Below are 15,163 nucleotides of genomic sequence, written 5' to 3'. Positions count from 1 at the left end.
TTTGTTTTTCTAGTGGGACTTTTGTTCTGTTTTAGAGACAAAGTTTCTCTGTGTAATAGCCCTGGCTGTCCTGGAACTCACTCTGTAGACTGGCTGGCCTCCAACTCACAGAGATCTACCTGCCTCTGCCTCTGGAGTGCTGAGATCAAAGGCTGCTGGCTTGGCCTGGGAACTGTAGCTGAGGATGACCTTGACCATCGGGTCCTCACTCCATCTCCAGATGCTGGGATTCCTCCACTAGTGCAGTGCCTTTTTCTTTTTCTGTTTTCTTTCTTTTTTCCATTTTTCTTTTTCTCCCCTAAGGCAAAGCCACACTCTATAGCCCTGACGGTCCTGAAACTCGCTATGTAGACCAGGCTGGCCTCCAACTCACAGAGACAGCATGCCTCTGCCTTCCCAATGCTGGGACTGAAAAAGAAAGTATGTGCCATCTCTCCTGGCTTCTTCCTGGAACTCCCTTTCTAGACCAGGTTGGCCTTGAATTCACAGAGATCCTTCTCCTCCTAAGAGCTGCTTGTTGGGATTAAAAAGTATCCTGTTGCACCTGGCTTTCCTCTGGCTTTTTAAAGGTTTCTTTGTTTTTTGTTTTTGTCGAAGTTTCTCATACAGCCCAGGCTGGCCTCCAACTGGCTATGTAGCTGTAGGTGAGCTTGATTCCTTGTTATCCAACTCATGTCCTTGCCCCTACCGGCTAATGCTGGTGCAGAGTGAACTTCAGGTGGGTTTTGTTTGTTTGTTTTTGAGACTTTGTCTCTGATAGTCCTGAAACTCACTATATAGACCAGTTGGCCTCAAATTCACAGAGGCCTGCTGCCTTGGTCCGCCAGAGGGCTGGACCAAGACATGATGTGTGTACCATTATGCCTGGCTAAATTTATTTTTTTGCTATAAAGGGTCCATAAGTAGCCCAGGCTAGCTCAGAACCCTGAATCCCAGCACGTGGGAGGCAGAGGCGGGTGGATTTCTGAGTTCAAGGCCAGCCTGGTCTACAGAGTTAATTCCAGGACAGCCAGGGCTATACAGAGAAACCTTGTCTCTCAAAAAACAACAACAACAACAACAACAAAACCCAACAACAATAAATGCTGTAACTTCCCTTTAGCACAACACCCACCAGAGGTAGTGGAAGGAAGGATGGGGGGCGGGGCAGAGCAGAAGTGGACCTGTTTAGAAAGGTTCTTTGGAGCAATTCCCATCTGCAAATCAGCAGTTCATTTCCCAAGGTTAGCTGGCAGCCACAGCTCGATCCACTCGCAAACACTTCACAGAAACACCAGCAATCCGGTTTGGTAGAATCGGGTTAGCAATATCGTGACATGACCTAGCAGAGACAGCCAGGTATCAGCCTCAGCTAGTGTCAGCAGGAGGGACCCGGAGGGACCCGGAGGGACGATGCCAGGAGAAGTTCTCAGCTGTGCCTCTCTCAGCGAAGTGAAAGACTGGAGAAGATGCAAACATTGCTCAGCTCACTCACTAAGCCAGCCACTGTCCATTGTGTCCTATTTATACCCTCCAAACATCACGTGCTTCACGGATCTTTCCTCCGCACTTGTCTTCTCTCAGCTGACATCATTCTACCAATCACCCCGAGTCCTTGGAAGCAGCAAGAAACTGCAGCACAGCACCAGAAGTTTTTTGATGTGGTTTTTCTCTCTATGGAGTCCAGACAAATGCAGCTCAACTACACAATGTAAGGTAGACCAATACGTGTATGTCATTAGCAGACTCTTTCATCACGAGTCCTTTCATGTGCTTGCTTTAGAGAACATCTTCTCTCCTGTGTCTGCTTCAGCTAAAGGTTCCTTCACCATACAAACCACCATCCAAACGACTTTCCCAAGAACTCTAAGTTTAGATAACTGTGAGTTTGCCATGTTATAGTCTCAAAACCCAAACAAAGAGAAGTGCACATGTTTTGTTTTTAAAAGGTTATGTTAGGGCTGGTGAGATGGCTCAGCGGGTAAGAGCGCCAACTGCTCTTCTGAAGGTCCTGAGTTCAAATGCCAGCAACCACATGGTGGCTCACAACCGCCTGACACCCTCTTCTGGTGCCTCTGATTTGACTAGAGGTCCTAAAGCCAATTCCAACAATCAGATGAAGGCTCACAACTATCTGTACAGCTACAGTGTGTGTACTCATATACATATCATATACATAAAATGAATAAATCTTTAAAAAAAAGTTAAGTTATTGTGGTTGTTGAGGAACATAGGGTTTCTTTCTTTTTCTTCTTTTCCCCCTTCCCTTTCTCCTTTGCTCCGCCCCGCTCGCTCACTCCAGCCCATAGTTTCTTTATTTGTTTCTCATTATGGATGCTTGTGAGATACCATGTGGTTGCTGGGATTTGAATTCATGACCTCAGGAAGAACAGTTGGGGCTCTTAACACAGCTGAGCCATCTCACCAGCCGGACACAGGATTTCTTTATGTTGCCCTGGATGTCCTGGAACTCACTCTATAGACCATGCTGCCTTAGATCCGCCTGCCTCTCTCTGCCTCCTGAGTGCAGAGATTAAAGGTGTGTATCACCTCAGCTCAGCTTCACACACTAGTTTGTTTTTTTTAAAAGATTCATTTAGTTTATGAGTACACTGTAGTTGTACAGTGAGCCATCACGTAGTTGTTGGGAATTGAACTTAGGACCTCTCGCTTGCTCCGGCCACATTTGCTCCGAGCTCAAAGGTTTATTTATTATTTTACATAAGTACACTGTAGCTGTCTTCAGACACACCAGAAGAGGACGTCAGATCCCATTACAGATGGTTGTGAGCCACCATGTGGTTGCTGGGATTTGATCTCAGGACCTCAGGAAGAGTAGGTCAGTGCTCTTAACAGCTGAGCCATCTCTCTAGCCCCTATATACTCATTTTTAAAACTGTGCTTTTGCTGAGGGGTGGTGGCACATGCCTTTAATCCCAGCACTTGGGAGGCAGAAGCAGGCAGATTTCTGAGTTCGAGGCCAGCCTGGTCTATAGAGTGAGTTCCTGGACAGCCAGGGCTACACAGAGAGACCCTGCCTCAAAAAAAAACAAAACAAAACAAAAAAAACAAACCAAAACAAACCAAAAAACTGTTCCTTCCACAGCCAACTTCTCCCACTGTCCTCTCTTGAGCCTTATGGTTGGTGCAGCCGAACATATGGTTTATGTAGAAATCTCCTCGAAGTACATTAAAGAATTAAAGGCCCCAGCCTCCTCTTGATTGTCTCTGTTAGGCAGTTAGGTAATTAGCAGGTTTGGAGGCCACCAATGATGGACTTTCTCTGGTAATTGTTATCCTCTGACTAGATCTCTCCCTCTCTCTGGGATCACTTTTTTCTTCCTAGTTTACCTCAGATGCTAGGAATTAGAAACCCTGGGGGCTTCATCTCTCTCTAGTTAAGCCCCTCCTCCTCCAAACAGTGGTCACTACCTGCTGACAAGGCCTAATTCCCCATCCACAATTCCCTGGACCAGCAGAAGCAGGTTTTGAAAAAGAGAGCCCCATCTCAGTTGGACAAAGACCGCTGACCACCCAGCCTCTGCATCTAGAGACAAAAGTCTGCTTCAAGTGATGCAAGAGGAGATGGGAGAGGGATGTGTGCTACCTGGTGCTCCCCAAGACACTCAGCAGCAGCCTGGCCATGCACACCCTGCTTTTCCTCATTCCAGAGAGGTGCCTGAAAGCACACCTGTAATCCCAATGGGTCATGGTCATCCTTGGCTATAATAGGAAGTTCAAAACCAGTGTAGGGTTACAGAAGATCCTGTCTAAAAACAAGGCAAAACAAAAATCATTTAAAATAAATAAATAAATAAGAATTGAAAAAAAGAATTAATTAAAAAAAAAGAAAACCAAAAAATAAAAATTTAATTAAAAAAGAATAACAAAAGACTATCACTTACTTAGACTACTTTATTATAGTATGAAGGTCTGTAAAAGTTCTTGGCCATCACTCCAGTGTCCTGGTGAATTAATAATGTTCTCTATTCTTTGGGGGTGGGGGGAGATGGTTGGGCTGGAGATAACTCAGAAAGCAAAGGTATCTAGTTGCTCTTTGACCTTCACATACACCCAGTGGGCACATGTCTCTCCCCTCCCCAGAGGTGGTGGCAGAACTTTTTTGGCAAGAAATTTGTTCTTTGTTTTCTTTTTTAAGGTTTTTAAATGTCTGTGTATATAATTATACCTATCTACAGGAACGCACACTCACTTTTGGGTCCCCTTGGATGCTGGGGTGCTGGATCGCTCTTGCTGGAATTCTGATTGTTTGATTGTTAAGTGTTAGGAACTGAACTCCAGTCCTCTTGAAAGGACAGCTAGTGCTCTTCACTGAGCCACCTCTCCAACCACACCCACCCTACCCTCACCCCCACCCTGGGGGCGGCGGGGGGGGGGGAAGTGGGGGACAGAGAAAGACATTTTAAAGAAACACTTGTGTTCCTTCTTATGGCTACCAGGAAACTGAAACAATGGCTCTTAAGAAACTGGAAATTTGCCGGGAGGTGGCAGCGCACACCTCTAATCCCAGCACTTGGGAGGCAGAGGCAGGTAGATTTCTGAGTTCCAGGCTAGCCTGGTCTACAGAGTGAGTTCCGGGACAGTCAGGGCTATACAGAGAAACCCCGTCTCGAAAAAACAAAAACAACAACAAATATAAACAAAAAAAAGAAAAAGAAAAAAAGAAACTGGAAATTGCCAGCAGTCCGTTGGTTGAAGGAAACAGCAGAAGCCCGGCCACAGCCAGAACCTGTCAAGCAGGGGGAAAGACTTAACTTTGTCATAGGACCTCCAAGGAGACACTGGAGCTGACTTAGGTGGCTGAAACTACTTAGTTGGGCCTTCCTCCTGTCTCCTACTCAGATTTCAATCTCATGTTAGGACCCTGAAGACAAATGGGGGAGGGGTGCTGGGATCTTTTTGTTCTTTTCTCAGTATTTGCTTTTCACTGTGTCTTGTTAACTTAGTTAATGTCCAGCTCTGGCTCTGACCCTGACTCCAGTCCCAAGGGCAAAGTACACCCAGCTCCTGGACTAGTGCTGAGAGACTTAACTCCACTCTCAAACTAACGGAGAAGACAATCATAGAGGGCTTCCCTCAGAACCCAACTGAGGGAGACTGTCAGCTTTGTTAAACAGGCACCTCTATCCTAGGTTAATGGAAGAGCCCTAAATCTCTTTTGCCAGACAAAGATAAGGAGAGAGACTCTCTTTAGCAAGTAGGCACTATCTTAAGTCCCTGAGGGAGTGCTTGCATGCTTTTGTCTAAATGCCAGACTTTGGAAAAAGTTAGCTCCCTTTCTCTTGGTTCTTCCCAGCAAATTCCAAGTTTGATGGTTTGGAGACTAGGCCCCCAGCATCTTCTGGCCAATCTATGATGGATGGTAGATATTCTTTAGACCCCACCTTTTACCCAGAGTTTGGGTTTTACATATTTCCAGTTCTTAGGCCTCTGCAGGTCAAAGGTTGGGTGAAGAAATTCCCCTAAGGCCATAATAAAGCAGGATCCAGAGACCAAAACACATATTGGTAGGAAGACAAGAAACTGAAAGACAAGGGCTTAAAGCAAACCTGAACGTTAACCTGAGCCTGACGCAGCACGTGTTTAATACCAGCTGCTATGGAGACTGAGGTAGGTGTCAGATCCCAAGAAATTCCTTTTCCCAAAGTCTGGCAATGTTCCGAGTCACTGCTCCTCTCACCTAGTGTCCGACCAGATTTCCTCTCACCTAGTCTTTCCAGCACCTGGGTGTCACTTCCTTTTCCCCAGCTTCTCTGATCCCTATATAACCTCAGTCGTTTTGGCTGCTTAGTTTCTTTCTTTCTTTTTTTTTTTTTTTTTGGTTTTTCCGAGACAGGGTTTCTCTGTGTAGTCCTGGCTGTCCTGGAACTCACTCTGTAGACCAGGCTGGCCTCGAACTCAGAAATCCGCCTGCCTCTGCCTCCCAAGTGCTGGGATTAAAGGCATGTGCCACCACTGCCGGGCAGCTGCTTAGTTTCTTGGCCTCAAACCCTCTTGGCTCCTGGCGGGCTCCGCTCCTGGATCTCTCCTGGTCCGAGGATTCTCTTTTGGCCTCCTGTGCTGGTGCTCTCTTGGCTCCTGCTTCCTCCCTTTCCCTCCCTCATCCCACCTCATCCTCCCACCAGGTGCCTCTGGCTGCTTGCTCTCTCATGTCTACAATAAACCTTCTCCTCCACCATATACAGGAGTCATTATGTCCTCACTTTTTTTTTCTTCAATCTCAAGATGTGACTGGCAATTTAGTGAGGCCATCTTAAAAAAAAAAAAAGAAAGAAAGAAAGAAAGAAATTCCTTTTCCCAAAGTCTGGCAGAAAGAGAGAAAGAAAGAAAGAAAGAGGAAACAAAAAAGAGAAAAAAGAAAGAGAAAAAGAAAAGAAAGGAGTTGGAAATGAATGCAGCTTGCAGAAGGTCCCTTGGCTAGCAAGTACAAGGTCCTGGGTTCAGTCCTCACCCACTACAGCATAACCAGAACAGCTAAGTGTCATTTGGCCTGCAGTCTGATTATAATGGAAAGTCAAAATACTTCTGAAGCCTGGTAGTGGTGGCCACGCCTTTAAGCACAGGGCTCAGGAGGCAGAGGCAGGTGGATCTCTGAGTTTGAAGCAAGCCTGGTCTAAAGAGGGAGTTCCAGGATGGCCAGGGCTACACAGAGAAACCCTGTCTAAAAAACCCAAACCATTGGGATATACAATTTAAAATGGAGGAATGCCTATAGGCCTTTATATTAGGTATAGAATTAAAATAATTTATAGCTGGAGGTAATGGCACATGCCTTTAATCCCAGCTAGAGGCAGGTGAATCTCTGTGAGTCCCAGGCCACCCAGGGCTACAAAGTGACCCTGTATAAAATAAATAACAACAACAACAATAGAACAAACTGCCAAATGTTTCATCCCAGGTTACATCAGTGCTATAATGTCAGATTGATGACACCTTTTTGTCAGTATCTATGAGGGTCCACTCTCAGGTTCAGCTGGCCAAAAATTCCCTGGCCTCTCTGTTTAGGTTGGAATTGTGCAAACATTGCTTAAGTTATGTATTCTAGAACATTGCTTGGTTCTATTCCTTGCAGTCATCTCACCTGGTCAAATTCCTCCTCCTCCTGCTGATGGCTTTGAGATTTCCTTTGGGATCCGGTAAACAATGGTTTATTCCCTCCTTGTAAGGTCCCAGGTGATTGGAACAGAAGGAAGAAAGGCTGCTTAGGGCAGAGACTGCAGAAGCAATGGTTCCAGAAACATCCTTGGTTCTCCAGGAAGGCCTGGAGGGAGTTCTGGGTTTTTCTAAATGAGCGCCTTGGGCCTGGAGGGTGGGGGCTTACATTCCTTCTGTGAATGGCTTTGGAGCTGGAGCTCTCGGTATTTGCACACGTGAAAACAGATTCTATCTTCTCAACTTCATCCTATCTCCTAAATGACTCCCAGACAGGGGAATGACAGGGAAAGAATGGAATCTACCTCTAAATGGAGACATGCCTTAGAAATTAGCAAAGTAGAGAGAGAGGCAGAGGGGCTACCCCTACCTCGGAAAGGGGCTCCCTAAAGCAGATAAGCAGACTCTTCCTTCCCAGAATTCTAGCTCTGCTTAGCATCGTCCTCACAAACTTCCACGAGAGACTGCAACTCTTCAGCTTCTGAGGCCAGGCTCAGAAAGGAGTTCATTCTTCCTTCTTTTTGAAGCTGGCCAGGCTTCCACACTCCTTCCCCTTTGACTTGCCCCCCTTCTTTTCTCTATTCACCTCCTCGGGGAAGCAGCTGAGATGCACAGATTGCTCACCTTGGGGATTTTCTTTAAATTCTGCTACAACTGGCCTCTACGAGGAAGCTTTGGCTTGGTTTGACTTTCAAACTTTTCATCAGCAGCAAGTATGATTCTGACAAAGTTCAGCCTGGGGAACCTCATGAGTTTATTGGGCTTACACACAGAACCTGGGTGAGGAGTTGCTCACAGGAGTATGGGTGACTACAAGGATAGAAAGTCTATGCCTCAAAGGATGAATGGCTTCCTCTTCCCTATAAGGAAGTCTCCTGTTAACCTCACTTGGCCTATATATTCCACCTCCTCAGAGAGCCCCTCCCCCAGGCCTTGTGCAATTAGTGCGGGATTGCGACTGCGTACAAACAGCTGGAGGGACAGCTGGGATCCCAGGTGAGCGTTCAAAGCTCTTCCCCATCCCTTCTTTTTCCAAGGTCTCCTGCAAGTCTGCACTGGGGATCTGATGATCTAATGGTGATGGCTTTGCCTGGAGGATTGTAACTCTTTTGGTCCTCCTTCAGGTTTTCAGACTCTATTTGAGTGCAAGCTCTGAGTCCTCCTGCTTTTGTCACTTCCCAAGGTGGTTCTTGGCAGCACTGAAGCTACATGTAAGAATTCCTCTCTCCTGAGGCCAGTAGATGTAAACTGGATTCCTCCAGTTGTCTACTGCCCAATATGTTTTTTTTCGGTCAGGTTTTTCAGTGTAACCTGAAAGTCAGTCTTGAATTCCTCATATCCCCTACAGTATGACCTTCGGCCCCTGGTTCCACAAGTTCTTCATGGACATTTACTTACTGGTTAGGTGAACAATGATCTCTTCAGTAATTTAATGGAAAACCAGTATTTCACTGACCAGGTCCGATGGCGCCAGTAGATGATTACAGCCATGAGGGAGGCTGAGTCAGTCAGATCCTAAATTCAAGGCCAGCCTGAGTAACTTAAATACATAAAACACTCAAACTGAACTACAGATTAGCTCAGTGGAAGAGTACTCCCCTGGCATGTGTAAAGCAGCCCTGGGCTGGATCCCCAGTATTCTAGAAAGAACAAAAGGAAGGAAGGTATGAAGGAAGGAAGAATGTTAACCCACTGTCTAGAGTGGGCATTAGAGCAGCTCGTATTCCCAGCACTCCAGAGGCCAAGGTAGGAGCTTCATAAATTCCAGGAGTGCCTTGGCAAGTCCCTGCCTCAAAGAAACAAAAATGCAAAACAAATTACTGAGTTTCAACTAGTGCAGCACAATTTTGGATTCAGGGATATAAGAGCACAAAAGATTAAAAGTCCCTGTCCTTCCCTGCATACCACATGTCTTTAATTCCAGGACTGGGGATGTCCCACAGGCAGATCTCTATGTACTGGAGAACAAATGTCTTGTCTCAAAGAAGAAAATAAATAAGCTGAGGGGTGGTGGTGCAGGCCTTTAATCCCAGCACTCTGAAGGCAGAGGCAGGCAGATCTCTGAGTTAGAGGCCAGGCTTGTCTACAGAGCAAGTTCTAGGATAGCCAGATTACAAAGAGAAACCCTGTCTCAAACAAACAACAAACAAAAGATAAATAAAATCCCCTGTCTCCATGAAGCTTTCTCCCTCCCATCAGTAGAGGAAGAAAGAATACACAGCATTCTTTCTTTTTGGAGGGTAAGGAACAAAGGGTTAGGCATGGTTTCTTGTATCTCAGGTTGATCTTGAATTTACTATGCAATAAAGGCTGGCCTTGGGCTCATGAACCTCCTGCATCTGCCTCCCCCTTACTGCTGGGATTGCATGTGTGTAGTGTGTGCCACCATTACAGTGCCAGGCATTGGACCCAGGGCTTTGAACACACCACCAAACTAATCTACAGTGCCAGCCCTTATATTTCTTTGTTTCAGTGATAGCAAGATCCCAGTTTCCAGAGGCAGAAATCTGCAAGACTCTTCATTCGTTCAGTCCTTCATCCAGACAGTTGGAAAGAGCCAATGCCTGTGGTCTCAAATTCCTCTCTGTACTGGCTGGTTTTGTGTGTCAACTTGACACAGGCTGGAGTTATCACAGAGACGGGAGCTTCAGTTGGGGAAGTGCCTCCATGAGATCCAGCTGTGGGGCATTTTCTCAAGTAGTGATCAAGGGGGGGGTAGGGCCCCTTGTGGGTTGGAAGTCTTGGGTTCTATAAGAGAGCAGGCGAGCAAGCCAGGGGAAGCAAGCCAGTAAGGAACATCCCTCCATGGCTTCTGCATCAGCTCCTGTTTCCTGACCCGCTTGAGTTCCAGTCCTGACTTCCTTGGTGATAAACAGCAATATGGAAGTAAGCCGAATAAACACTTTCCTCCCAAACTTGCTTCTTGGTCATGATGTTTGTGCAGGAATAGAAACCTTGACTAAGACACTCTCTAACCCACTTTGTAGCCCTGGCTGTTGATCTTCCTGCCTCGGCCTTCCCAAGTGCTGGGATTACAGGAGCACATAACCATATCCAGCCACAGAGGTTTGCTGGCCCATCTCGTTTTATGCTCTTAGCTGCTGCTAAGAGAATTCCTAAAAGAGCCACAAGGGGGTTAGAGTACAGTGTAGCCCAGTGAGAGGTGCTTGACTCTATCATGTGAGCGGCCCTGGGTCCCAGGACTGTGGAAAAAAATCAATGCTCTGCCTAAAACTCAGATTTCCTCATCTCTTCTGGTTCACCGGGACAATGTCCCGTGTGGTGGCACACACCTTTAATTCCAGCAGAGGCAAGCGGTTCTCTGTGAGTTGGAGGCCAGCCTGATCTACAATTCGAGTCCAGGGCAGCCAGGGCTTGTTAAATACACAGAGAAACCCTGGGGGGGGGGAGGGGGAGGGGGAGGGAATTAACTTACAAAAAAGGAAAGCTGTGGTTCACCCTGCCTGAATCTCACCTTGTGTATTCTTTTGTCTGCAGGCCAGCGCTCACACTCACTGTGCTCGGTTGCCAGTGCTCCTGCCGGGAACATCTGGCTCTCTCCCAGTTCTAGACTCTTAGGCAGGCTGTCAGAAGCTCTTTTCAAGCTCAGGCTGGCTTTCGTGTTCTTCAGAAGGCTCTGGATCTAAATCTCTCACAGCTCTTAAGCCACTGCACCCAAACTGGCTTTCTCGTCACATTCCCAGCCAAACTGCTGAAGGCTTTGACCTTCACTCTGGTCCTGGTGGAGGATAAGGCTCACTCTCTGAGTTGTGGCCATGCCTCTTCCCTCATCTCTCTTCCTGCCTGTTGTTAACCATCCCTCAGCCTCCGTCCTTGGCTCCTGAATGCCTGTGACTCAGAATTTATATCTCAGCCCAGATCTTTTGGCTTATGAACATGTCTACCTGGATGTGCTACCCGAATATTTAAACAGAAATCAACAATATTTCCTCCAAGTCTCTTCATACAGAGTTTGTAGACCTGGCAAACTCCAGCCAATAGAATATATATTCACACAGCCCCATCACCAAAGAACAGTTTTTGTTGTTGAGTTTATGTTTTTAGATGCTGGCTAACAAACTTCCAAGGACTCTCTTGCCTCTGCCTTACATCTCACTGTAGGAACACTGGCATTACAGACATTTGCTACCATGCCCCTTTACATAGTTTCTGGGGGCTTGAACTCAGGTCTTCAGGTTTGTTTATCAAGCACTTTCCCCAAGTCCAAGCTCCTAAGATGTAAAGGGGAAAACTTTGTTTTGTTTCAAGAAAGAAGAATACGTAACATAAACTGTAGATGACCTGCAAACTCAAGATATTTCCTGTCTGGCTTCTTATAACAAGTCTGGAAGTTCCAGGATAGCCAGGTCTACATAGCCCTGTCTCAAACAGCAGCAGCAGCAACAAAAGATTCTGTAAATCTCTAGACAGACCCTGGGAGTCAGAAATAATACTTAAGAACAGCACAGCTGAGAAGGTGGAAGCAGTAAATTCACAAGTTAAAGGTCGCCCTCAATTACATAGTGATTTCAAGGCCAACCTGGGATATACAAAATCCAGTTTCAACACAAAGAAGGAACACTTTAGGGCCTGTGGCATAGTGGCTCAGTGTGTAAAAGCCAGAGAAGGTACTAGCAGAAAGAAGGTATTCCAGAACCCATGGTGGAAGAGAACTAACCGGCACAATATTCTTTCTATTTCACTTTCGTATGAGCAGGGAACTGGGAGGATGTTTTTTTGTAGCCCCCACCAGAGAACTCCCACAGGCTGACATGGGGCCTCACCAGGGAAGACTAGTACAGAAAGATCGGAATAGTGGGAAGAAGCTGTCATCAGGAAGTGAGGCCTTTCTCTTGTTCTGCTTTTCCTGGCTCAGGCAGTGTGGGTTTCAAGTAAAGACTGGTTACTGCATTGTCAGGTTGGCAGCCACTGTGGTTGGTTACCTGTGTTCTCACTAACATCTGAGAGAGAAAATTCTACCCCCACCCATCACACACAGAACAGAAGGAATTCCGGTCTCTAACTCATCAGGCCATATAGCCACCCAGTTTTTTACTGCACAGTTTTTTGTCTTAGCCTAAATGGAAACAGTAGCCAAGTATCAAAATATCTCTTTTTTCATCAGGCTGGAGAGACTGCTCTCAGTTAAAAGCACTTGCCGCTCAGCTTTGGGAGGGACCAACCCTGGTTCCTTAGCCCACTCAGAATGTCCTGTAACTCTCCTTCTGAGGGCGCCAAGACCCTCTTCTGGCTTCTGCAGGCACTGCATACTTGTGGTAAACAAACAAGCAAACAAATTCACTCACAAACGTTTAAGACGTCCTCAGCCAGGCGTGGTAACACACAACTTTAATAATACCGCTCCTTAGACAGACTTTCCCTAGCTAGGGTAGCCTTGGCACAGATATGAAAGAGGAGTGGGTTGGCCTTGAACTCGGATTTTCTAGTCTCAGATCCCTGTGTGCTGGGATTAACACCATGCTGAGCAAATGATCCTAGTTATATCCGAGACAGAATTAAAACAAAACAAAACAAAACTAAACAAAACCAAAAAGGGGGAATTATGGTAATATAGGGAGAAAAGGCTGGGAAAGGGTGGGGCTGAAAGCTGACCTGCCTTTATCACAGAGAAAGTCTTCAGACCCAGGGAGTAGGACACAAAGCCACAGAGACATGTCTCCCCAAGGCATGTCAAAGGCAATAAATACCTTGCTCTCACAAAGGGTCAGATGGTATTTCTAGAGACACCTCAATCAAGGATGTCAGAGATGATAATTAGGCTGCACTTACTTCGGGCTAAAATGATACATAACTTTAGGTTTCGAGCACTCTCCTCTCTTCCCTAAACCTAAATAGCACCCTTCATAAATCCTCTTTACAACCTGTTTACTGAGAAAATGTCCTTAGCTCTTAACTTTGTTATAAATTACATTCTTTAGACAATGGTAGAGGCAAGGGGGAGCCCTTAGCAGCCTTTAGAGGTATACTTCAGAAAGCCACAAGAATACATATCCCCATTGTAAACCCACTTACAGGCCTCCTTTAGAGAGGCTCACACTTGTCCTGTCCAGTCACAGCCCCCTCCTTCCCACATAAATCCAATTTTACTTCATTTTTGGCTCACCCTGAAATTAATCTCTTTATGGATGCCGCAAATCCCAGGTTTGCTTGACTGGAGGCTGCTAAGAATTCAGGCAGCTGTAGATGTGGTGAGGAGCCCTGTCCCTGTCGCCAGTGACAGGTCTGACACAAAAATATATATACATCACTTCAATTGTACCCCATCTCTCACGCTCTCTGTCTAGTCTTGTTTCCATTAACTCCTCCCTTTCAGCCTTCGAACATCCTCACAAAATAGCCTGGCAGTAGAGAGTACTGTTGTTTTTTGTTGTTGTTGTTGTTGTTTGTTTTGTTTTGGTTTTTTTTTTTTTTTTTTTTTTTTTTTTTTTTTTTTTTTTTTGGTCAGGGGGCCTAGGTTTCGATTTCCACATGGTAGCTCAAGACCATCTATAACTCTAGTTCTAAACCAATTCCGTGGCCTCTTCTGACCTCCATGGGTATCAGGCACACATGCAGTTCAATATTCACACAGGCAAAACACCCATCCTTATACATAAATAAAAATAAACAAACACCCTCACACTTTTCTTTTCTTTTTTTCCTTTGTTTTTTCAAGACAGGGTTTCTCTGTGTAGCCCTGGCTGTCCTGGAACTCACTCTGTAGACCAGGCCAGCCTTGAACGCAGAAATTGGCCTGCCTCTGCCTCGCAAGTGCTGTGATTAAAGGCGTGCGCCACCACCGCCCGGCTACCCACACACTTTTCTAACTAAAAGGACATGAGGGGAGAGATGGTTCAGAAGTTTAGAGTGCTTGCCGCTCTTCCAGAGGCTCGGACTCAGTGATTCAGCTCTGAACCCTCCTGTTGTTGATATTTTCTATTCCAAGTCCTGCCCATCTGCTTGTCTGCCTCTCTGTATCTGGACCTGACCTGAAGCTTTCTGTTCCTAAGGCCTTTTCTGCAGCTTTTCTTACAAACCTGACTCCATCCACTCCACTACAAGAGCTCTCCTGGAGCTTTGGCTCTGTCTCAGCCCACTTGTAAGCCTCTGGAACACTGATGCAGCCTCTTCAGCTTGTATTCATACTGTATCCCAGACATATGTATGTATATAGAAAGATATGACTGCGTGCTACATGAAGTAGGATATGAAAAGTTAATATTGGAATAAAGAACTCGCATCTGCCTTTGGCCAAGCTACTCAGGTAGGCAGATTTTAGGATGAGTTCCTGTCCTTGGATCCTTTAAGCCTTGTCAACTTACAGTTATTCAATAACATTCTGACAGTGTGCAAAGGCAAACATGTTCTTTGCCTGTGTTTATGGCATGGTTGCACATGACCATTTGCTTTCTCAAGACTGGGGCTTGGGCTGTCCAGATGGCTCCTGAGTTCAAATCCCAGCAACCACATGGTGGCTCACAACCATCCTTAATGAGATCTGACGCCTTCTTCTGGTATGTCAGAAGACAGCTACAGTGTGCTTACGTAAAATAATAAACAAATCTTAAAAAAAAAAAAAAAAGACTGAGGTTCATTCTGTAGCTCAGGCTGGCCTCAAATTTGTGGTGCTACCCCCACCTTCTCCTCCTGAGTGGCTGGGACATGATCACAGGCATGAGCCACCACTCCTGGCTTTTTACCAAAGAGTCTTTGAAGTCTTTGATCATATTTTCCCCTACACGTTGAGACATCTGTTTGTTCTTTTAGAATCAAGGTTGTTTTTACGTTGCTTTCAAAAAGATTTATTTTCATGTGTCTGTCTAAGTTTTTGTCTGCATGTATGTATGCCACATCCTGCTAGACTTTGGCCCTGGAAGCCTGCTAGGGGAGGTGAGGGAATGAAGAAAAGCCAGACCCAGGGGAGCTGGCTCAGGTGGGGTACTGTTACTGCAACTGCCTCAGTAAGGAACCTCAGCGTGTTTATTAGATACAACATGGGGACTGGGGCTGT

The 15,163-nt window shown here is 46.0% G+C and overlaps 1 protein-coding gene across 1 annotated transcript in view; it reads right to left on the bottom strand.

Moving 5' to 3' along the window:
- Fbxo36 (F-box protein 36) overlaps positions 1 to 15,163 on the bottom strand; it is a 63,742-nt gene that overhangs the window by 23,840 nt on the left and 24,739 nt on the right. The gene's annotated exons all lie outside the window — the stretch shown is intronic.

The sequence above is a fragment of the Mastomys coucha genome, unplaced genomic scaffold (assembly GCF_008632895.1).
Source record: "Mastomys coucha isolate ucsf_1 unplaced genomic scaffold, UCSF_Mcou_1 pScaffold14, whole genome shotgun sequence".
Lineage (NCBI taxonomy): Eukaryota > Metazoa > Chordata > Mammalia > Rodentia > Muridae > Mastomys > Mastomys coucha.
This window is presented reverse-complemented; position numbering and strand designations above follow the sequence as displayed.